The 25,909-nt window shown below is 42.9% G+C and overlaps 1 protein-coding gene and 1 pseudogene across 1 annotated transcript in view; one reads left to right on the forward strand and one right to left on the reverse strand.

Annotated features, from left to right (window-relative positions):
- LOC126295328 (adenylate cyclase type 6) overlaps positions 1-25,909 on the forward strand; it is a 2,630,635-nt gene that overhangs the window by 343,929 nt on the left and 2,260,797 nt on the right. The gene's annotated exons all lie outside the window — the stretch shown is intronic.
- On the reverse strand, positions 2,960-3,077 carry LOC126295528 (5S ribosomal RNA; annotated as a pseudogene).

Below are 25,909 nucleotides of genomic sequence, written 5' to 3' on the forward strand. Positions count from 1 at the left end.
TGTATGCTGCATTAGTTTCGGAAGCGCGTTGACAATGCATCCGATGTTCCATAGTTCCCTGTAATGGAATATTTTAGTGCACAAACTATATTTTTAAGAAAATAACATGCTTACTTGCATGTTTAGGAAACATTTTACACGTGGTTAGTAAATATTTTATGCGTTTTCAGAAAACATTTGACACGTATTTAGAGATTCTGGAAATACGACTCCACTGTCTCGTAAGTGACTTCAGCACGACGCTGTTTAATGTTCTCGGATAGCCGGATGCAAAATATAGATGGTGATCCGTGAAGATATGCAAATAATTTAATATGTGGTTCTACAAGCAAAACTGAAGAAAAAAATTCTTATAAACGTAGGTCCGTAAATGTTTGGCTACAGAATTACGGCTAATAAAAGGTTTTGCCAGAGATTTAGCAACCTCGCTAATATGGATCCATCGCAAAACTGTACGAGGTTAAAGTAAAGCACGATTTTCATTTATTTTGTTGTTATTGGTCTGGTGCATGGTTCAAATGGCTCTGAGCACTATGGGACTTAACATCTATGGTCATCAGTCCCCTAGAACTTAGAACTACTCAAACCTAACTAACCTAAGGACATCACACAACACCCAGCCAGGTCTGGTGAATCTAATAAAACATGTTCCAGACCTGTTTGTGCGGTAGTTTTCCAGAACATCCGGAGAAGCAAAGACTATTATAGTAGTAAATTTGTTTACTTTCCGTTAAGAATGTGGGAACATTTATGTCATTGTTCGCAACCGTTAGTGAATTGTTTGAGTTGTTTCCTAACGTTGAAACGAGTTAGTTTTCTGTATTGTTCAGTGAAAGAACATAACAACAACTGTGTATTTAATTGAAACCACATAGCAACTGTCTTCCAGGAGATTATCTGACTCATTCATACAGTTGCAGTTAAGGCTATTACAATCATGTTTCTAAAATTAAATTCTCTGCAACTTCTGTTGAAACCTTTGTGCAATTGTCTAGAATTTAAGAAAAAAATTGGGCCAAGTAGTTTATAAATTAAAAATTTTACGAAATTAAATCTTCGCTTCTCTGGATGATCTGTAAAACTACTGCAGATAAATGTCTGAGACATGTTTTATTAGATTCACCAGACCAAAAACAAGAAAATAAATGAAAATCTTGCTTTACTTTAACCTCATACAGTTTTGCGATGGCTTCACATTAGCGAAGTTACTAAATTTCAGGGAAAATCTTTTATTAGCCGTCACTCCATAACTAAACATTTGCGGACCTATGTTTATATGAACTTTTTTCTTTGGTTTTACTTGTAGAATAACATATTGCAATATTGGGATATCTTTGTGGATCACCTTGTATATGAGTTGACACTGTAACAATGACCACAGCCACTCTATTCCTGGCATACTATAAGAAAATTGCTTTTCTCTTCATCCATGTTTATCGAGATATCTTTCCGCTATGTACATCAGGTAAAAGGAAAATCAAAATACACAGCCCTTAAAATATCGTGGACGACTGTCGCGCTGTCGGGCGTGGTCGGCACTTGGATGTGTGACCATCTGGGCCGACATGCGCTGTTGCCATTTTTCGGGGTGGACTCAGCCTCGGGATGCTAATTGAGGAGCTACTCGACCGAATAGTAACGTTCCGGTCAAAGAAAACCATCCTAACGACCGGAAGAGCGGTGTGCTGACCACATGCCCTCCTATCCGCATCCTCCCATGAGGATGGCATGGCGGTCGGATGGTCCCGGTAGGCCTCTCGTGGCCTCAAGACGGAGTGCAAAAGGGCGTTTTTTAATAGCAAAATTACAGCTGGTTTTCACAATAAGTTTCACACATTTACTATATAATATAGGGTGGCACAGATAAGTAAGTTTAAATGACATGCAGTGAACTTACAAAAACGAAGAGCTGAAATGGACTTCCCTTTTATTTACACTGAAAAATACAGTGAATAGTACGTTTATAGAAGACGTTGAAAGTGACCCCCTGTGACATCAATACACAGTTGAGCATGTCTAAGCGTACTCAGATACACCCAGCCTAAATTTCGGATATCGATCATGGAAACTTGACATTTTGTACAGATATCTAGGCGCGCCAATTTTGTATCAGAGTCTGTATTCTTCTGTTTGTTGGTAGTTTTCTATCCGGATAACTGATACAGCAAATTTCGCCAGTTTTGTTAGACGATCCTGTTTCCACATAATGCTTTCACAATTTCAGTTATTTCTTCTGTCAACAAAGTTATATTGCAGGTCACAAAGAGAAACGTCTAACTTCACTGATGAAATAAATAGAAATGCTGACAGAAGAATGTTAGAAATCGGTCTTTGTATAAAACTGTCCATTGTTCTAGCTGTTTACTGTATTTCAGAAGTCGAAATATTGCATTCGCATTCAGAGGGGAGACGGGCTACTTCTAACTGCAGCGAACTGTTCATGTATATACGGTACTTTGAGGGGTTGCAGTCATTTTAAATTTTTATACTCTGGTATTGCACTCTCGGATAAATTGCTATATTAATTCTTATATTTTATCCATATGTTTATACTTGGGGAAGTTTTTGTGCATTCCCTTGGGTAATACCGATCGTAGAAACATTCAAAACACAGATATTCTGAAGGGTTGACGCCTAGATCTCCCATGCAGTGATGTGGTGGATGGCAGTTCGTAGAATGAAGATAGCAATCTATATGTGTGAGCTTACGATGTGGAATCCAAAATCTTCGGGTGTGGTGCTCCCATCTGGAAAGTACTCACTCCGTCTTCAGGCCACGAGTGGCCAACCGGGACCATCCGACCACCGTGTCATCCTCAGTGGAGGATGCGGATAGGAGGGGCACGGGGTCAGCACACCGCTTTCCTGGTCGTGATGCTCGTATTCTCGACCGAAGCCGCTACTATTCCGTCGAGTAGCCCCTCAATTGGCATCACGAGGCTGAGTGCACCCCGAAAAATGGCAACAGCGCATGGCGGCCAGGATGGTCACCCATCCAAGTGCCGACCACGCCCGACAGCGCTTAACTTGGGTGATCTGACGGGAACCGGTGTATCCACTTCGGCAAGGCCGTTGCCCACCAGCTGGAAAGTGGGAGCAGTACATGTTTGCACCGCCAGGTGGTGAGAGCTGCATATCTGATGAGTCAGTACGTGGAGTGCCCGGGAGGATGTGTTGCGTGTGACTACCGTAATTGTGTTTGGTGTGTAGCGATTTTACGATGGATCTTCGAACAGACCAGCTCATGTGTATCAAATTTCGTGTGAATCTCATGAAAAGTCCTATGGAGACCCTTGCAATGATTCAACAGGTGTTTGGGGGACAGAGCACGAACCGTACGCGTTTGTTGAGTGGCATGCTCGGTTCAGGGCCAGCTGTACAGATGCCGAAGATAATGCTCACTCTGGAAGGCTCCCGTTAGCCACACAATGCCAGACATTGTTTCCAGACTTCAACAATTGGTTCGTGCAGATCGACGTCGAACCATTCGACCATATTCTCAGTTCGAATATAATGAATTTCCTTGAGACAGAGAAGTTGCTGTCCATACATCAGCTCAGCTTTAGAAAGCATCGCTCCTGCGAAACGCAACTCGCCGTTTTTTCACATGATATCTTGCAAACCATGGATGAAGGAAATCAGACGGATGCCATATTCCATGACTTCCGGAAAGCATTTGACTCGGTGCCCCACTGCAGACTCCTAACTAAGGTACGAGCATATGGGATTGGTTCCCAAGTATGTGAGTGGCTCGAAGACCTCTTAAGTAATAGAACCCAGTACGTTGTCCTCGATGGTGAGTGTTCATCAGAGGTGAGGGTATCAGCTGGAGTGCCCCAGGTAAGTGTGGTCGGTGCGCTGTTGTTTCCTATCTACACAAATGATCTTTTGGATAGGGTGGATACCAATGTGCGGCTGTTTGCTGATGATGCTGTGGTGCACGGGAAGGTGTCGCCGTTGAGTCACTGTAGGAGGATACAAGATGACTTGGACAGGATTTGTGATTGGTGTAAAAAATGGCAGCTAACTCTAAATATAGATAAGCGTAAATTAATGCAGATCAATAGGAAAAAGAATCCCGTAATGTTTGAATACTCTATCAGTGTCTTGACACAGTCACGTCGATTAAATATTTGGGCGTAACATTGCAGAGCTATATGAAGTGGGACAAGCATGTAATGGCAGTTGTGGGGTTCATTGTTGAATTTTGGGAAGATGTGGTTCATCTGTAATGGGGACCACTTATAAAAGACTAATACAACGTATTCTTGAGTACTGCTCGAGCATTTGGGATCCCTGTCAGGCCGGATTGAGGGACGACATACAAGCAATTCAGAGGCGGGCTGCTAGATTTGTTACTGGTAGGTTTGATCATCACGCGAGTGTTACGGAAATGCTTCAGGAACTCGTATGGGAGTCTCTAGAGGAAAGGAGGCGTTCTTTCGTGAACCGGTACTGAGGAAATTTAGAGAACCAGAATTTGAGGCTGACTGCAGTACAATGTTACTGCCGCCAACTTATATTTCGCGGAAAGACCACAAAGATAAGATAAGAGAGATTAGGGCTCGTACAGAGGCATATAGGCAGTCATTTTTCCCTCGTTCTGTTTGGGAGTGGAACAGGGAGAGAGGATGCTAGTTTTGGTACGAGGTACCCTCCCCCACGCATCATATGGTGGATTGCGGAGTATGTGTATATGTATATGTAGACCTTGCGGATGAAGTGGGTATTAGTTATGGGACATGTCAACGAATGTTGACTGAAGAACTGGGCATGCATCGTGGAGCCGCAAATTTGTGCCCATTATCTCGAGTGCCGATCAGAAGGCACAGTGTGTTGAAGTGTGCACAGACCTTCATCAGACCGCATCTGATGGTCCAACCTTCTTGTCACGGGCTATCACCGGCGACGAGAGCTGGGTTTACGGTTATGACCCAGAGACCATCGTCCCAATGGAAGAGCCCGGGCTCTCTAAGACCCAAAAAAGCGAAACAGGCGAAGAGCAAAATCATCGTTTTCTGAGATACCGAGGGAATTGTGCACAAACAATTCGTCCGACCTAACTATACAGTGAATTCCGCGTACTACTGTGTCGTTTTGCGATGGCTCCGTGGAAACGTGCGGCGACGTCGGTCCGGACTTTGGCGTCAAGGGAACTGGCTGCTGCATCACAACAACGCGCCCTGTCACACATCCTTGCTCACCAGGACCTTTTCCGCAAAAAACAACAGGCCATTGTACCCCACCCACTGTACTCGCCAGATTTTGCACCTTACGACTTTGCGCTATTCCCAAAACACAAACTTAAGTTGGCAGGATCAAGTAGGTGAAAAGACGAGGGATAGTACAAATCCTTGGCTAACAGAAGAAATATTGAATTTAATTGATGGAAGGAGAAAATATAAAAATGCGGTAAATGAAACAGGCACAAAGGAATACAAACATTTCAAAAATGAGATCGACAGGAAGTGCAAAATGGCTAAGCAGAGATGGCTAGAGGACAAATGTAAGGATGTAGAGGCTTATCTCACTAGGGGTAAGATAGATTCTGCCTACAGGTAAATTAAAGAGTCCTTTGGAGAAAGGAGAAGGACTTGATATTCATACAAGAGCTCAGATGGAAACCCAGTTCTAGGCCAAGAAGGCAAAGCAGAAAGGTGGAAGGAGTATATAGAGGGTCTATACAAGGGCGATGTACTTGAGGACAATATTATGGAAATGGAAGAGGATGTAGATGCTGATGATATGGGAGATACGATACATCGTGAAGAGTTTGACAGAGCACTGAAAGAGCAAAGTCGAAACAAGGTCCCGGGAGTAGACAACATTCCATTAGAACTAGTGACTGCCTTGGGAGAGCCAGTCCTGACAAAACTTTACCATCTGGTGAGCAAGATGCATGAGACAGGCGAAATACCCTCAGACTTCAAGAAGAATATAATAATTCCAATCCCAAAGAAAGCAGGTGTTGACAGATGTAAAAATTAATGAACTATCCGTTTGATAAGTCACGGCTGCAAAATACTAACGCGAATTCTTTACAGACGAGTTAAAAAGCTAGTAGAAGACGACCTCAGGAAAGATCCGTTTGGATTCCATAGAAATATTGGAACACGTGAGGCAATACTGACCCTACGACTTATCTTAGAAAGATTAAGAAAAGGCAAACCAATGCTTCTAGCATTTGTAGACTTAGAGAAAGCTTTTGACAATGTTGACTGGAATACTCTCTTTCGAATTCTGAAGGTGGCAGGGGTAAAATACAGGGAGTGAAAGGCTATTTATAATTTGTACAGAAACCAGATGGCAGTTACAAGAGTCGAGGGGCATGAAAGGGAAGCAGTGGTTGGGAAGGGAGTGAGACAGGGTTGTGTAGCCTCTCCCCGATGTTATTCAATCTGTATATTGAGCAAGCACTAAAGGAAACAAAAGAAACGTTCGGAGTAGGTATTAAAATCCATGGAGAAGAAATAAAAACTTTGAGTTTCGCCGATGACATTGTAATTCTGTTAGAGACGGAATAGGACTTGGAAGAGCAGTTGAACGGAATAGACAGTGTCTTGAAAGGAGGGTATAAGATGAACATCAACAAAAGTAAAACGAGGATAATGGAATGTAGTCGAAATAAGTCGGGTGATGCTGAGGGAATTAGATTAGGAAATGAGACACTTAAAGCAGTAAAGGAGTTTTGCTATTTGGGGAGCAAAATAACTGATGATGGTCGAAGTAGAGAGGATATAAAATGTAGATTAGCAATGGCAAGGAAATCGTTTCCGAAGAAGAGAAATTTGTTAACTTCGAGTATAGATTTAAGTGTGAGGAAGTCGTTTCTGAAAGTATTTGTATGGAGTGTAGCCATGTATGGAAGTGAAACGTGGACGATAAATAGTTTAGACAAGAAGAGAATAGAAGCTTTTTCGAAATGTGGTGCTACGGAAGTATGCTGAACATTAGATGGGTAGATCACATAACTAATGAGGAGGTATTGAATAGGATTGGGGAGAAGAGGAGATTGTGGCACAAGTTGACTAGAAGAAGGAATCGGTTGGTAGGACATGTTCTGAGGCATCAAGGGATTACAAATTTAGTATTGGAGGGCAGCGTGGAGGGTAAAAATGGTAGAGGGAGACCTAGAGATGAATACACTAAGCAGATTCAGAAGGATGTAGGCTGCAGTAGGTACTGGGAGATGAAGAAGCTTGCACAGGACAGAGTAGCATGGAGAGCCGCATCAAACCAGTCTCAGGACTGAAGACCACAACAACAAATACCAAGGTTTTCAACAGACGGCAGCACCAGTTCCGAAAATTTTCGATAGCACCTCATATTTTATACGCCATGTCCCAAGGTACCATTTTTTGTGTAGTAGAACATTCAGAAGAGGTAATTTGCCATCTTTATCAGTTTCCGTGGAAAATTTGATTGTGCATGAAGACAGTTAACATGATCTGCAAACTGATTAAGAGCTTCCATTCCATGTGGCAAAACAATGAAACTATCATCCACGTATCTGCAAAATTTTCTATGGATATTGAAAACGATGGCAAATTATTTTTTTTATGTTCTAGTACACAAAAAAGAAGATGGTACCTTGGGACATGGTGTATACTATAAACCCAACACATACGGACCACTATCTTCATTCTACGAGATGCCATCCTTCACATCAGCGCATGGGAGTTCTATGTACATTGGTCAAGAGGGCTTATGTCATTCCTGATTCGGAAAATTTGACACAGGAACTGAATCATCTTCAAGTTCAACGGAATTACTGATTATCAAATTAATCGTGTTTTTCATTTTCTAGCCGCCCGGGGTGGCCGAGCGGTTCTAGGCGCTATAGTGTGGAACTACGCGACTGCTACCGTCGCAGGTTCGAATCCTGCCTCGGGCATGGATGTGTGTGATGTCCTTAGGTTAGTTAGGTTTAAGTAGTTCTAAGTTCTAGGGGACTGATGACCTCAGATGTTAAGTCTCATAGTGCTCAGAGCCATTTGAACCATTATTAATAGAGATAAGCAAGATACGGAACCCTATTTTATCTAATATAAAACAATAACGGTCTGGTTTTCGACCCGCTACATCTTAATCTTCGATTTATCACTTTCACCAATTTCTACCATCGGCGGCGCTGCAATTCTTCGCTTCATATGAGGCAACTCTTCCGGTTTCCGCACAGGCGAAGTGGTCTGGACGCGGGGTATAATGTGAAACCTCCCCTTTGAAAATTTTGAATTACTGTGCTGGTAAACCCCTTACGTTATTTGATTTTCAAACAGCTGAGCAAAACTGAATGTACTTAGACATTTCTCTGTTTGCTCATTCTGATCATCACTAAACTGACACACAATAGTTTTTAGCGCAACGCAGTTTGACTTTCAATAATCCCTACAAAGGAATGGCCCTGACTAACAATAACCTATGCCTTTCATGAATCACTTACCTCACAAAAATCTTCGTTACTCGAACTACTGCAATACAGCGAGCGCCACTACTGCCAGCTAAATGAAAGATTCAAACTACTGAAGGCACTAACTACTGATAGGCATAGTTAGCAAATGAAAGATTTTAATGCAGAACAAACAATGTATTTACCTTAATAGTGTTCAAAAGTCATAATATACCGGGTGATCAAAAGGTCAGTATAAATACGAAAACTTAATAATCCATGGAATAATGTAGATAGAGAGGTAAAAATTGACACACGTGCTTGGAATGACATGGGTTTTATTAGAACCAGCCCATATTGCTAGACGCGTGAAAGATCTCTTGCGCGCGTCGTTTGGCGATGATCGTGTGCTCAGCCGCCACTTTCGTCGTGCTTGGCCTCCCAGGTCCCCAGACCTCAGTCCGTGCGATTATTGGCTTTGGGGTTACCTGAAGTCGCAAGTGTACCGTGATCGACCGACATCTCTAGAGATGCTGAAAGACAACATCCGACGCCAATGCCTCACCATAACTCCGGACATGCTTTACAGTGCTGTTCACAACATTATTCCTCGACTACAGCTATTGTCGAGGAATGATGGTGGACATATTGAGCATTTCCTGCAAAGAACATCCTCTTTGCTTTGTCTTACTTTGTTATGCTAATCTGATCAGATGAACCGACATCTGTCGGACTTTATGTGAACTTTTGTATATTTTTGGTTCCAATAAAACCCCATGTCATTCCAAGCATGTGTGTCAATTTGTACCTCTCTATCTACATTATTCCGTTGTAACCTCCCCACAAAATAAAATGATATGAATAATATTCTCATTTAGTGTAACCTCAAAACAGAAAAATTCCTAAACCTCTCAACAGTAAAAAAAATTTAATTATGTCGTTCACATTCAGTATAACCTACCAACAGGAAAATTGCGTAACGTATCAATAATAAAATGTGACTAATCTCTCAATAAAAAAATGTGGGTCACTTATAACCTTTCAATAACTGACATTCAATTTAACCTGGTAAATTTTGGACGTCAGCAATGCTGCGTCATGGCTCTGATACATCATTTTGAATAAACTGAAAAATCTTACCTTAATTAGATCGCCGGATAACGCGTATATATCTGCTCCTATAAGAAATTTTCCTGGCGCATCTAAGTGCAATGCTGGCCGATAGATTTGTCTTATATAAAAGGAAAGAACTGGTTTTTCTTTTCAATAATCGGGATGGCCAAGGATTGGAGAAATTAGTGAATTCTTTAAATTGAGATGAATGTCAAAAGTTACTTTTTATGAGAAGGATTATTATTAACAGATTTTTTTAAAAAACATGTACATGGGACTTGATGTAACAATACTACATATGCGCGAGGCTGCTTTTACCTTATCCTACAACGCTCAGGCTCCGCCATCGCTGTACACGACCGGCCCAGCCAACACGATACACCAGACACGACTGCTCGCTAGTAACAACTTACTCCTACTGCTACAGAAGTTCCTGCTGCACTCAACACTGCTCTTTGGTCTCAGATTCTCTTCTAGCTTACATGTCGCAGGCAGCGCATGAGCAATACATCGAAATTACATCAGCTCGAGTGCGCTAACAACAAATTCCTTAATCATGGACCTCTTACACCGTGTGGTATGTATCAGTTCATGACATCCACTCTTACAAATTTCGTTTTTCTGATGGACACACGTCCAGATTATCCGCTCTCAAAACTCCGCCATTTCTCTCCCCACATCCACCACTGCTGGTGGCTCATTTCCAACTGCGCAACGCTACGCGCTGTTCACATCCAACTGTCCAACACTACAATAGCGAATATTCCAACAATAGTAACCAGCCACAGACTGCACATAGCGGAGCCAGTGATTTTCATACAAAGCGCTACGTGACGTTACCAACATAAAAACCTAAACAGCCTACTTACAAAAGGAGCCGCAATTTCTGATATTCATTCAGTTCTGGCGTGATTGTGTACTCAGCGATCGCACCTGAAGATAACGGCCAGATGAACTGCCGAAACATCCGGCATCGTACCCGTGAAGGGCATCAATCATTTCGAGTTGTCCCCGACATAAATACCGGACCATTCTGCTGCTTACAGTACGCTGCAACAATCACACAGTCGGCAATAGACACGGAACACAGCGGCACGCCGTTAGAGAAACTGCCAATCGTCAGCGCCATCTATCGTGGCAACGATGCATTTCCAGGCACATGTTCGTAGAACTTTTATTCCACAATTTACAGTCGCTGCAGTTAGTCGCTTTTATTACTACTCACCAGTGCTGTTTTTCTGGGGGAACGCTGGGGGATACGTACTTCTAAACTTTTTGTTGAAAAAGTAATTTTTTTACGTTTTTGAGAACTTGGAAGAGTGCCAAAGATTTATTTCACGGGCGTAATTTTTTTTCCATTTTTTCGTGTTGGTAACTGCAATACGGAACGATACCAGTGCAGTTTTTAGTGTGAAAAGCGATGTCATTGATCTGTTTCGAGCATTTCGAAGCTGCGGCAAGCGTTCTCGACAGCTGAAACGCTGGCAGCCAGTTCGACTAGCGTGTAGTACCCTCGCCCGCTAATAGTGGGCGATAGTTGTGCTAAACGCTCAAACACCGAGCTACCGATAGATGTCTCTGCGGTCCCGCTACCGTGATCCTTCGCGATTGTCGTCTTTCTTTTGTTGTTCTTTATTCGTTTGTTCTTGTCGGTTGTGGGAAGTTATATAGTGTGTACAATGGGCGAACCAAGCGTGGGGAAAGGGGGGAGCAGCTAGAAGATATTCGAACTCGTTCGCGCAGATCCGGTAGTAGTTTTTCGTCTTCCGCACGTTACTGCCGGAAGGGAAGTTAATAGAAATAATAAATTTAGCGATAAGCAATCCGCTCTGCTATTCACAGGCATGGTACGTCGCCAAGGAACAGCGTATTCACTTGTAGGCAGTAAGGGATCATGAATATGAGAAGTTTCTAACGAACAACATCGTTTTTCCTACCATATTTTAAATGTAAAATGCTTTTCTGCTCCTAAACTATTATTAGATTTACTTAACTCGAGAATCGATGCAGGCGACGACAAGTTAAGGAGTCATCCGGAAAAATGTCGCCGCAATGCTGTTTACATATCGCCAAAAATACAAAATGAATTCATGAATTTGTGTGGCGATGTTATTAAGGAGAATATAATCTCTGACATTAAATAAGCGACGTTTTATGCAGTCTTGGGTGATGAAGCAGCTGACATAGCTGGGAAGGAACAGCTGTCAATAGGCGTGCTGTTCTACGACGAAAGAAAAGTGAAAATCCGGGAAGAATTCGTAGGTTTTATAGAACTGAAGTTACAAAATGCCTCTTCAATCGCCGAAGCAATTGGCGGTTTCTTGATCAGTAATAATCTTCCAGCAGAAGACTGTGTAGGATTTGGCTTCGATGGCCGTTCTACAATGGAAGGTAGAGAGAGTGGTGATAAAGAAATATTATCGACCATCATATGTTCATTGCTCAAGCCACAAACTCAACCTTGTGGTAAACGATGCAAGCGCAGTGCCGGAAATTAGGAATGCTGTTGCCGCTGTGAAAGACACTATAAACCTATTTAGAGAATCGAGTACACTTCGGAAATACGCTGCCAATTTAACAAGAGTGTATGAGACGAGATGGTCTGAAAAATAAAAATCCATCAGACTATTTTCTCAAAATTTCCCAGATGTTGTGAGAGCTGTAGAAAAATGTCTACTGAGGGAAATTATGCAACGAGGAAATGTTGATATCAGTTGCATTCAGCCATCACCAAACCAGTGTTCATCTTATCTTTACAAACAATAGCCAAATATTCAGCAGTTTTGGAACCAGTAGCTAATGTTGTGCAGTCTAAGTCTGGAGATATGATCGCGGTGAGGGAACACATCAGAGGAATCCTTGACGTGCTCAGTAATGATCGAAAGGAAGCAGACAGACTAACTAGCGAATTACTTGCAAAAGCACAAGTTACAGCAGAGGAACTGGAAATAGAAATTACTGTCCCACGTTTTGCTTGCAAGCAAAAATTCAGAAGCAATCCACCATCCCAAAATGACAACGAATACTGGCGACGTTCGCTGGTAATACCATACATCGAATTATTCATGTCATCATTAAATGTACGATTTTCACCAGAAAATACACCAGCTTTTGCTCTAAATAAGCTATATCCCTTGAATATGAGCAATTCTAGTGCAACAGACTTCCTTAAAAGTGTAGAATTGTTTAAAACATTTTATGGATTGGATGATATTGCCGGAGAACTGGAACTATGGTACAATTTGTGGAGGAAAAAGAATATAACTGAAGCTAAATTAAAGGATATGGAAGTCGTTGGCCTATTTAACGAGACCCGTATTTCTTTTGAAACTTCCAGAATGAGATTTTCACTCTCCAGCGGAGTGTGCGCTGATATGAAACTTCCTGGCAGATTAAAACTGTTTGCCGGACCGAGACTCGAACTCGGGACCTTTGCCTTTCGCGGGCAAGTACTCTACCAACTCTTTTTTTTTAAATCTCATTTTGTTCGCTTTTGTTCGTTGCTTCTGCTCGGGGCGGACGTTGTAGGACATCCGTTGAAGGTGGTTGTCGATCGATTAACTCAGTTTTTTTTTATTACAGAGGGCAACTATCCCTCTGACCGAACACGCTGAGCTACCGTGCCGGCGTCAACTGAGCTACCCAAGCACGACTCACGCCACGTCCTCACAGGTTTACTTCTGCCAGTATTTCTTTTCCCTAGCATGAAAAAAGGACTAAAAAGTTTGAGCACTATTCCATGCACAACGGTGACTGTGGAACGATCCTTCAGCACACTTCGAAGAGTGAAGACGTGGCTCAGAAGCACAATGGGAGAAGAAAGGCACACAGGATTGTGCCTGATGAGAGCGTCCACCGCAGTTATGGGAAAGAAAACTGCGAGATGTTAGAGAAGAAGGTAATTGAGAAGTTTGCGGCAAATTCTAGAAGATTATTACTGAATTAAAAAGTTGTATTTTTAAACAAGTGCATTCTTGTATTTAAAACGCAGTTTTTCACTGGTTTACTGTTTTATTTAATAAGAAGTGCTGTATGTTGTCTCGAGTCCTTGTTTCCTGAGACTTGTATCACCTGCCCTCCCCCCGACCCCCCCCCCCCCCCCCACCTCCCCACGGTTCTGATCCTGGGTACGCCCTTGGTGTGTACTGTCTTTGGTTGCAACTTATAAGTTAAGTTGGATATGAGAGATGAGCAGAAAACTAACAAACTGTGCTTCATTTGAGGTGATGTAAACTGAAGTGTTCGATACCACATTCTCTTGTATGTTTGGGTATCGTCTGCTTCATTTGAGCTAAGTCAACTGAAGAGTTCGATACTTTTTTTGGTTCGACATGATAACGTCATGGCTAAAAGCAGACGGGTGGTATCCCAAGCTTCAGTTATAAGTAATTTTCTCTGCATTATATCTATTGTCGGAGTACCCTCAAACTTTTTTTTAGAAAAAAAGCGCTGTTATTCGCCCCTATTAATGGGCTTGACTGTATAAAAACTGGCAGTTTAGCATAACAGCGCCCTGTGGGAAAAATTCCTGTGTGCGCCAGTGTCCAATTAATGGCCATTTTGAGCTTCGCTGCTCTCGGAAGAGCCATCGTTCCTTGTGACAGACGCCTTGCGTCGCAGAGCAGATAGCGACTGGAGGCAGAGTAAGCGTCAAGAGGCAATGCATGGCAAGAAGGCGCACGTTAAGAGCTCTCGTCTCCATGGGTGACGGCCCACCACACATTTCCGGACCACCAGCTCCGTCTATAGCGTTCAGCGTTTCTGCCAAATTGTCTGCGCACACCTTCAGGCGGTGTTTCCCCGTAAAGCCGAACGATACGGCCTGAGATGCTCTGGCAGAAGCTGCAGAGCCTGTCGTTCGTGAAACGGGACATCCGTCTCCATCACTAATACACCCGCGCTCCGTTCACGTGACGTACAGGCAGATGCTGACAGCTTACCTTTTTTGACACGTTTGTTTAATTCGGTAACTTTCCCTTCCGTTCTGTGCTATTTCAAAGAAAATTCCGCTGAACTAGAGACTTGAAACTTATAGCTCGCAGTTGGATGAGAATACGATATTAACTTGCCTTGTTGACCGGTGTGTGGCCGAGGGTACTTTGTTTTCCTGTCTGTTGGTTTGCTAAAATTTCTGCAGTCGACTTAAAACTAAATTCCCAGTGAGCTAGAGGCTTGAAACCTTTGACATAGCTTAAATCCGGACGGCGGTGCAATATTAATTCCCATTGGTATCCGGCCTGTAGCAGAGGGTGCTTTGTTCCCCTGTCTGTTTGTCGTAACGGTATAAATTTTGCAGTTGATTTTAAGCCGACTTCGCGATGAGATAGGGACTTGAACCTTTCCACATAGCTCAGAACTGGATGACAACGCAGTGATTTTTTTTTTTTTTACTTGTTTTCTTGTCTGCTGTTTGGCCGAGGATACTTTGTTTTTCTGACTGTTTTTTCGGTACAAATTTTGCAATTAAACTGAGCTAGCTTTCCCATGATCCAGAGACCTCAAACTTTCATCAGAGCTCAGAACTGGGTGAAATGAAATGAAATACCGTGTGGCTAGGGCCTCCTGTCGGGTAGACCGTTCGCCTGGTGCAGGTCTTTCGATTTGACGCCATTTCGGCGACTTGCGCGTCGATGGGGAGGAAATGACGATGATTAGGACTACGCATTGCCCAGTCCCTGAGCGGAGAAAATCTCCGACCTAGCCGGGAATCGAACCCGGTCCCGTAAGATTGACATTCCGTCACGCTGACCATTTTTTTAAAAATCTCATTTTGTTCGCTTTCGTTCGTAGCATCTGCTCGGCGCGGACATTGTAAGACATCCGTTCGTTGTTGATCGATTAACTCAGTTTTTTTTTTATTACGGAGGGCTGCTAACCCTCTGACCGAACACGCTGAGCTACCGTGCCGGCTTGAAAAGCTACCGACTGCAGACGGAACTGGGTAACAACACTGTTTAACACCGCAGTACCTGACAAAAATATCATCTTGATACCTCTACGTGATCCTGAGAATCAAAGGTCTTAACAGCCGGCTACGGATGCACATAAAAGGCAGACAGGGGCGCACACCTAAGTGGTGTTATAAGGATATCACAAGAGGAGGAGGTATACTTGGAAAAGTCCGGGAGATACGGGAAGATTTCAATTAGATTACATCATGGTCAGACACAGATTCCGAAATCAGACACTGGATTGTAAGGCGTACCCAGGAGCAGATATAGACTCAGATCACAATATAGTAGTGATGAAGAGTAGGCTGAAGTTCAAGACATTAGCCAGGAAGAATCAATACGCAAAGAAGTGGGATACGGAAGTACTAAGGAATGACGAGATACGTTTGAAGTTCTCTAACGCTATAGATACAGCAATAAGGAATAGCGCAGTAGACATTACAGTTGAAGAGGAATGGACATCTCTAAAAAGGGTCATCACAGAAGTTGGGAAGGAAAACGTAGGTACAAAGAAGGTAGCTCCAAAGAAACCATGGGTAACAGAAGAAATACTTCAGTTGATTGATGAAAGGAGGAAGTACAAAAATGTTCCGGGAAAATCAGGAATACAGAAATACAAGTCGCTGAGGAATGAAATAAATAGGAAGTGCAGGGAAGCTAAGACGAAATGGCTGCAGAAGAGAGAGCAGATAGGTGGAAAGAATACATTGAAAGCCTCTACGAGGGTGAAGATTTGTCTGATATGATAGAAGAAGAAACAGGATTCGATTTAGAAGAGATAGGGGATCCAGTATTAGAATCGGAATTTCAAAGAGCTTTGGAGGACTTACGGTCAAATAAGGCACAAGGGATAGATAATATTCCATCAGAATTTCTAAAATCATTAGGGGAAGTGGCAACAAAACGACTATTCACGTTGGTGTGTAGAATATATGAGTCTGGCGAAATACCATCTGACTTTCCGAAAAGCATCATCCACACAATTCCGAAGACGGCAAGAGCTGACAAGTGCGAGAATTATCGCACAATCAGCTTAACAGCTCATGCATCGAAGCTGCTTACAAGAATAATATACAGAAGAATGGAAAAGAAAATTGAGAATGCGCTAGGTGACGATCAGTTTGGCTTTAGGAAAAGTAAAGGCGCGAGAGAGGCAATTCTGACGTTACGGCTAATAATGGAAGCAAGGCTAAAGAAAAATCAAGACACGTTCTTAGGGTTTGTCGACATGGAAAAAGCGTTCGACAATATAAATTGGTGCAAGCTATTCGAGATTCTGAAAAAATAGGGGTAAGCTATAGGGAGAGACGGGTCATATACAATATGTACAACAAGAGGGAATAATAAGAGTGGATGATCAAGAGCGAAGTGCTCGTATTAAGAAGGGTGTAAGACAAGGTTTAGCCTTTCGCCCCTACTCTTCAATCTGTACATCGTGGATGAAATGATGGAAATAAAAGAAAGGTTCAGGAGTGGAATTAACATACAAGGTGAAAGGATATCAATGATACGATTCGCTGATGACATTGCTGTCCTGAGTGAAAGTGAAGAAGAATTAAACGATCTGCTGAACGGAATGAACAGTCTAATGAGTACACATTATGGTTTGAGAGTAAATCGTAGAAAGACGAAGGTAGTGAGAAGTAGTAGAAATGAGAACAGCGAGAAACTTAACATCAGTATTGATGGTCACGAAGTCAATGAAGTTAAGGAATTCTGCTACCTAGGCAGTAAAATAACCAATGACGGACGGAGCAAGGAGGACATCAAAAGCAGACTCGCTATGACAAGAAAGGCATTTCTGGCCAAGAGAAGTCTACTAATATCAAATACCGGCCTTAATTTGAGGAAGAAATTTCTGAGGATGTACGTCTGGAGTACAGCATTGTATGGTAGTGAAACATGGAGTGTGGGAAAACCGGAACAGAATAGAAGCATTTGAGATGTGGTGCTATAGACGAATGTTGAAAATTAGGTGGACTGATAAGATAAGGAATGGGGAGGTTCTACGCAGAATCGGAGAGGAAAGGAATGTGTGGAAAACACTAATAAGGAGAAGGGACAGGATGATAGGACATCTGTTAAGACACGAGGGAATGACTTCCATGGTAGTAGAGGGAGCTGCAGAGGGCAAAAACTGTAGAGGAAGACAGAGATTGGAATACGTCAAGCAAATAATTGAGGACGTAGGTTGCAAGTGCTACTCTGAGATGAAGAGGTTAGCACGGGAAAGGAATTGGTGGCGGGCCGCATCAAACCAGTCAGTAGACTGATGACCAAAAAAAAAAAAAAAAAAAAGTACGCTTATTACCGTTTGAGGTAAGAAATCCTAAAAAGTAAGTAAACTATTGTTTCAGGGTGTATACGAACCGGGACAACCCTGAGATCCGGGAAAGACGTGGGAATTTTTTCATCCGGGAGAAAACAGGGAAAAACCCAGGAATTGTTTAGAATTCAGAGAATTTTTCATTGCTTTAGTTTTCAGTTAAGGAAATGTGCCACATACAAAACAGTGCTCATATAAGCGTCTGCCAACAGCAAAGATTGTCAAAGGCTTAAGGAAGAGTGTGCAATGCTTCATATCAAAAAAATTGTCTCCGATGAGCCTGATGTCACAACCGTTTAAATTAGATTCGTTTGAGCTCTTGCGTATGCGAAGTTGAGTCGCTTATGAGTACTGCCTTCTCCCGCTTCTGGTTACAGAAGTGTGGCTGGGCGCTACTATCTAAGATTGCCGCGCTTCGGAAATATAGTAAATCCGGGACTGATGCATAGAGCAGTCTGAGTTGTGATGGGGAGGTGTGTCGTCTAGGCGTGATTTTGTTCTTTCCTCTTCGTTTATGGCTCTCACGTTAAATGAAAGCAAAACGGATTTTTGTGACCGGGAGCTATGAAATGAATTACAATACGTTCATATAATTACGGAAGGCTAAAATATGTTATTAGTTTCAGATTTTATTTCCACCTTTCTGACAGTCAAGCATTAATCGCCCCGCAGAACAATGAAGTTGTTTTTGAAGGTTTGCTAAAGAGATTTGGCTTTTATTAACCTTTTTTGCTGAGGCAGACAATTTATTTGAAACGAAGTATTTAGTTTCACAATATTGGCTAGTTTCAACAGTTCGCTGTATTTCAAGTACACTTATGACATTGTGCCATAATAAATTTGGTAGAAAATCCGAAGAAATTCTGGTCGTATGTAAAGCACACAAGCGGCAAGACGCAGTCAATACCTTCGATGCGCAGTGCCGATGGTACTGTTATCGTCGACTGTGCCGCTAAAGCGGAGTTATTGAACGCAGTTTTACGAAATTCCTTCACCAGGGAAGACGAATGGAATATTCCAGAATTTGAAACACGAACATCTGCTAGCATGAGTTTCTTAGAAGTAAATACCTTAGGGGTTGCGAAGCAACTCAAATCGCTTGATATGGGCAAGTCTTCAGGTCCAGATTGTCCTACTTAGCACTCATATACAACCGCTCGCTCACCGATAGATCTGTACCTACAGATTGGAAAATTGCGCAGGTCGCACCAGTGTTTAAGAAGGGTAGTAGGAGTAATCCATCTAACTACAGACCTATACCGTTGACGTCGGTTTGCAGTAGGGTTTTGGAGCACATACTGTATTCAGACATTATGAATCACCTCGAAGGGAACGATCTGTTGATACGTAATCAGCATGGCTTCAGAAAACATCGCTCTTGTGCACGATGCAATGGCCGCTGTCGACAGGGGATCTCAAGTTGATTCCGTATTTCTAGATTTCCGGAAAGCTTTTGACACCGTTCCTCACAAGTGACTTCTAATCAAGCTGCGGGCCTATGGGGTATCGTCTCAGTTGTGCGACTGGATTCGTGATTTCCTATCAGGAAGGTCGCAGTTCGTAGTAATAGACGACAAATCACCGAGTAAAACTGAAGTGATATCAGGTGTTCCCCAGGGAAGCGTCCTGGAACCTCTGCTGTTCCTTATCTATATAAATGACCTGGGTGACAATCTGAGCAGTTCTCTTAGATTGTTCGCAGATGATGCTGTAATTTACCGTCTAGTAAGGTCATCCGAAGACCAGTATCAGTTGCAAAGCGATTTAGAAAAGATTGCTGTACGGTGTGGCAGGTGGCAGTTGACGCTAAATAACGAAAAGTGTGAGGTGATCCACACGAGTTCCAAAAGAAATCCGTTGGAATTCGATTACTCGATAAATAGTAAAATTCTGAAGGCTGTCAATTCAACTAAGTACCTGGGTCTTAAAATTACGAACAACTTCAGTTGGAAAGACCACATAGATAATATTGTGGGGAAGGCGAGCCAACGGTTGCGTTTCGTTGGGAGGACACTTAGAAGATGTAACAAGTCCACTAAAGAGACAGATTACACTACACTCGTTCGTCCTCTATTAGAATATTGCTGCGCGGTGTGGGATCCTTACCAAGTGGGATTGGCGGAGGACATCGAAAGGGTGCAAAAAATGGTAGCCCGTTTTGTATTATCACGTAATAGGGGAGAGAGTGTGGCAGATATGATACGCGAATTGGGATGGAAGTCATTACAGCAAAGACGTTTTTCGTCGCGGCGATGTCTTTTTCGAAATTTCAGTCACCAACTTTCTCTTCCGAAAGCGAAAATATTTAGTTGAGCCCAACCTACATAGGTAGGAATGATCATCAAAATAAAATACGAGAAATCAGAGCTCGAACAGAATGGTTTAGGTGTTCGTTTATCCCGCGCGCAGTTAGGGAATGGAATGGTAGAGAGATAGTATGATTGTGGTTCGATGAACCCTCTGCCAAGCACTTAAATGTGAATTGCAGAGTAGTCATGTAGATGTAGTTGTAAAGGTTCAAATGGCTCTGAGCACTATGGAACTTAACATCTTAGGTCATCAGTCCCCTAGAACTTAGAACTACTTAAACCTAACTAACCTAAGGACATCACACACATCCATGCCCGAGGCAGGATTCGAACCTGCGACCGTAGCGCCATAATAAAGACCCGAACATGACGTAATACAGTAATGGCGCTCCAAGAAAATTTTCATCCTAATATGGAGAAACGAATGGGCACTTTAAGCCGAATTATGCCTTTTTGTATGGTGCACTAAATTCCGACGCTCTTGAAGTATCCTCTGATGTCTTGTTTCGTTTATGACATAACGTAAGATCTTTTAATGTTTTACACGTAGAAACCTCGGGCTTCCTGCCTTTTATCTGGCGCTCTCTGCCAACTGCCGAAACGAACCTATTTCTAACAGGTCGCGGGAAAATATTGCGAATGGTGGTTTGAAAAACGTTACATTCAAAGCAATTTTCATTTTACGCAAGATGAACTATGTACGATGTACGATGAATTTATTGAATCACAAAGCGTTTGACTCTCATTTAAAAATGAACTCTTTGAGGACCGTTTAGAAGAATTTCGAGCCCAGAAAATCAGACATTTAGGTCGTTATTAAAAATGTTACTGGCACATTTGTGTGATGTGTCTTGAAGTTTAACACGCGCAGAGAAGATCAACATAATATGTGCAGCCTTAGCTTCTCTTGCAGTTTATTAACCTTCGAGACCAATATTATATGTGCATGCTACGTATGTTAATTTAACCCATAAACTTATTTGTGTGTTCGTGCTACTTAACAGTGATGTTGCTATTGGCTGACTACATCACCTGTCGTGTGCTGTCATCAGCTGGCGAGATCAGGAGATCACGTGACAAGAGCTATGACTGGCTTACAAAAGCACAGCATAATCTCGATTTCAATGGTTCGGAGAGTAACATGCAGTATTTGGTGGAATCCGAATTTATAACTTCGTAATACGAAACATATGCGGCATACATGTTGCTGCACATCAAAAGCCTTTCAAAACTTTTTTTCCCCTGAGTTTCGTTTTCTAAAGCGCCTGGAAATTCTACTTCGGTACATGAAACCATAAACAATCAAAGGATTGATGAGTTTTACAGTGGCAAGGAAGAGTATACTGTGACTTAACACGGAACACGTGTATTTTCACCCGGGAGAAACGGTATTTTTAACCGGGAAATCCGGGAAAAATGCAAGCTTTTTTTTCCCTTGTCCACGTATATACCTTGTGTTTCAAAATCAGTCGCCGTAACTGTTAATACCTTTATCGCACTGTGTGACAAGGCGGTCATTGCATTCATGAGGAAGTGTTTCCGGTTGCCTACGCAAGGGCGAGTGTACCCCGACGCGCACCTCTTCGTCCGAAGCAAACAGACGACCACGAATGCCTTTCTTCGGGGCTACAAAAATCGCATGGGGGCAGATGGAGACAGTGGGGTGCATGTGTAAGGGCTTCCCAGCGAAACTTCTGCGGCGTTGCGGAAGTGGCATTGGCTATATGTGGGCGGGCGTTATGCTGCAGGTCGACATTCCAGGGCGTTTGGACTTGATGGCACTCTTCAATTTTTCCAAAGTGTCCACGTACCGCTGTGCGTTACCCATTACTCCGTGTTCCACAAAGACAATGACCAGCTCCCCCTTGCACGCAAAGAAGACGATCTTCATCACTTCTTCCCAGAGTTGACGTACCGGTTGTTTCAGCTGCGCTTCTAAAGATGCGCTGGTAACCTGTCTCTCACTTTCTCTTTTTCTCTCTTTCTCTCTCTCTCTCTTTCTCCCTCTCTCTCTTTCTCCCTCTTTCTCTCTCTCTCTCTCTCTCTCTCTCTCTCTCTCTCTCTCTCTCTCTCTCTCTCTCTCTCTCTCTCTCTCTCTCCCTCTCTCTCTCTCTCTCTCTCCCTCTCTCTCTTTCTCTCTCTCTCTCTCTCTCTCTCTCTCTCTCTCTCTCTCTCTCTCTCTCTCTCTCTCTCTCCCTCTCCCTCCCTCCCTCTATCTGTCTGTCTGTCTCTCTCTCTCTCTCTTTCTCTCTCTTCTCTCTCTCTCTCTCTCTCTCTCACTCTCTATCTATCTTTCTCTCTGACTCTCGCTTTCTCTCTGTCTGTGACTCTCTCTCAATGTCTAGATTGTTATCTGATGACTGGAACATACACTAAGTCATCAGAAGTATCCTGGCTGAAAATTACTTATGGCCGAGCGGTTCTAGGCGCTACAGTCTGGATCCGCGCGGCCGCTACGGTCGCAGGTTCGAATCCTGCCTCGGGCATGGATTTATGTGATGTTCTTAGGTTAGTCAGGTTTAAGTAGTTCTAAGTTCTAGGGGACTGATGACATCAGATGTTAAGTCCCATAGTGCTCAGAGCCATTCATTTTTTTTGAAAACTACTTACAAGTTCGTAGCGCCCTCCATCGGTAATGGTGGAATTCAGTTTGACAGCTTCCATTCTCGCTGCCATACTTTCAATCTGGTGGCTCGAAGGTTTCTTGGGGAATGGCAGTCCATTCTTCATGGAGTGCTGTACTGAGGAGAGGTATCGATGTCGGTCGGTGAGGCCTGGCAAGAAGTCGGCGTCCCAAAACATCCCAAAAGTGTTCTATAGTATTGACGTCAGGTCTAAGCACAGGCCAGTCCATTACAGGGATGTTACTGTCGTGTAACCACTCCACCACAGGCCGTGCATTATGAACAGGTGCTCCATCGTGTTGAAAGACGCTATCGCCATCCTCGAATTGCTCTTCAACAGTGGCAAGCGAGAAGGTGCTTAAAACATCAATGTACGCCTGTGCTGTGATAGTGCCACGCAAAACAACAAGGGGTGCAAGCCCCCTCCATGAAAAACATGACCACACCATGGCACCACAGCCTCCGAATTTTAGTGTTGGCACTACACACGCTGGCAGATGACGTCTACCGGGCATTTGCCTTATCCACACTCTGCATCGGATCGCCGCATTGTGTACCGCGATTCGTCACTGCTCACAACGTTTTTCCACTGTAGTAGTCCAATATTTAGGCTCCTTACACCGAGCGAGGCGTCGTTCGGCATTTACCGGCGTGATGTGTGGCTTATAAGCAGCCGCTCGACCTTGAAACCCAAGTTTTCTCACCTCCCGCCTAACTGTCACAGTACTTGCAGTGGATCATGATGCAGTTTGGAATTTCTATGTGATGGTCTGGATAGATTTTTGGCTATTACGACTCTCTTCAAAGTCGGTCTCTGTCGGTCAACAGACGGCCTGTGCGCTTTTGTGCTCTACGTGTGCCTTCACTTTTCCACTTCACTATCGCATCGCAATCAGTGGACCTAGAGACGTTTGGAAGTCTCGCATACAGACGTATGACGCAAGTGACGCCCAACCACCTGACCGCGTTAGAGTCCGTCAGCTCCGCGGAGCTCCCCATTCTGCTCTCTCGCGATGTCTATGACTACAGAGGTCGCTGATATGGAGTACCTAATATGCACCTAATAACAAAAACGTGCGTTTCTGGGAGGTCGCCGCATACTTTTGATCTCATTATGTGCTTTGTAGGTTTGCTACTTTTATTATATTTCTTTAGGTAGAATGTTTTCAATAAAAATACGACACTGCTACGTTCAGGATATTCATAACTAAATAAAGAATAAACTAAATATCGGTAACTAAACTCAGAATAGTCCATGAAGGCCCAACGGTACCACCGGCCGTCGTATCATCCTGAGCCCACAGGCGTCACTGGATGCAGATATGGCGGGACATGAGGTCAGCACACCGCTCTCCCGGCCGTATGTCAATTTCCGAGACCGCAGCCGCTACTTCTCAGTCAAGTAGCTCCTCAGTTTGCCTCACAATGCCTGAGTGTACTCTGCTGGCTAACAGTGCTCGGCAGACCGGATGGTCACCCATCCGAGTGCTAGCCCAGCCCGACAGCACTTAACTTGGTGATCTGACGAGAACCGGCGTTACCTCTGCGGCAAGGCCGTGTGCTGCCAAGTTCAGAATAATAAGTTTAAAGTGAAAGACATTTAATAAAATTTCTAGGATTTCTGGAACATATTGATCAAACATTAACTTTTTACTAGACAGAGTAACAGAAATATGAAGTGATATTTGCATCATTGCTCCCCACTTTTTTTATTACGTCTTTTATTTTTAGATAAATGATATGATAACTCACTTTTATTGTCGTATGTTAAACATATGTGTTGTATTTGAATATAACTCAGAACGAATGTGTTTATTAAATACCACACACGCTGAAAGCTATGACACAGCTATAAGTGTTGGGAAACCTCACAGTTAGGGTTACAACAGTATACTAATTACCAAATAAGCAGCAACCAGTCGCAAGATCATGTTTTCTTTATTTAATTTTGCATATCGATTTCAACTGATTAACAGCCATCATCGGTGCTTTCAACGTGTATGTTCCCTGAGTAATAACACTGTCTAAAACAGACGTCAAACAGTTTGACTCCATGTTTGACGTCTGTTTATGACGCTGTTATTACTCAGGGAACATACACGTTGCAAGCACCGATGATGACTCTTAATCAGTTGAAATCGATATGCAAAATTAAATAAAGAAAACATGATCTTGCGACTGGTTGCTGCTTATTTGGTAATTTTATGGTTTACGGTCGCTGCACAACTTGGGAATCATATGGAACCCCCCATTCAGAAGTATACTAATTGTCATTCACGGTTTATTCAGTTTTACTACGGAATATTCTAGAGTGGTAAAGCATTTATCATCAGTAACTTTGTAAGCAAACTATTTTTTAACAATAATTTTATCTTGGAACTGTTCCATTTGGTCCGTGTTTGCATAGAAAAACAACAATATCAGAAGTTGAGTCCGCCTTGATGCAAAACACCTTGTTATATCTTTAAACAAACAATACAGTTCAGAAAAGACTAAGACCAGTCAGGAAAACCGCAGACAAATTCAGCAACGCTGGAATAAATCAACTCACCTGCAACTCCTGTCAGGCCCAGTACATAGGACAAACAAGCAGAAACTTCCGAACAAGGTACACAGAACACATGAGAGCTCTAAAGAGTGACAGCACACATTCAACTTTTGCAGAACATCTAATGAACAAAAACCATAACCCCACTAATATTGAAAACGATCTACACATTCTGAAAAACAGCAACAGTCTATACCGGCAACTAACGATAGAAGAAAAGTACTATATACAAAAGGCCATAGTCGAAGGGAAAAATGTAATAAACGAAAACACAACACTTTGCAATAACACCCTCTTTACTGCTCTGAGAGAACTGGCCAAGGACTCAGAACAGACAAGCACACACACGCAATAGAACCACTTCCCCATCACACACACAGACATATATAAAAAAAACAGGAGTCGTCGTAATTCGCGCTACAGTTTTCATAGCCTCTCTCGCCACATGCGATACACCTCTCGCGACACGCGCGAACGGCAAGATGGCGTAATACCCGCGAGCCAAAACAAAGTGCGAAAGTTTTGTTTTGTGTATATAAAAGCGTCTCCACACCATCTAACGAACGTAAGTACACAAATAGCTAAGTAACAGTTTCATTACACTGCATTCTACAACGCCGCTGCAATCCCAAGAGTATATTGCTGACAT

Source organism: Schistocerca gregaria, chromosome 11 (assembly GCF_023897955.1).
Source record: "Schistocerca gregaria isolate iqSchGreg1 chromosome 11, iqSchGreg1.2, whole genome shotgun sequence".
Lineage (NCBI taxonomy): Eukaryota > Metazoa > Arthropoda > Insecta > Orthoptera > Acrididae > Schistocerca > Schistocerca gregaria.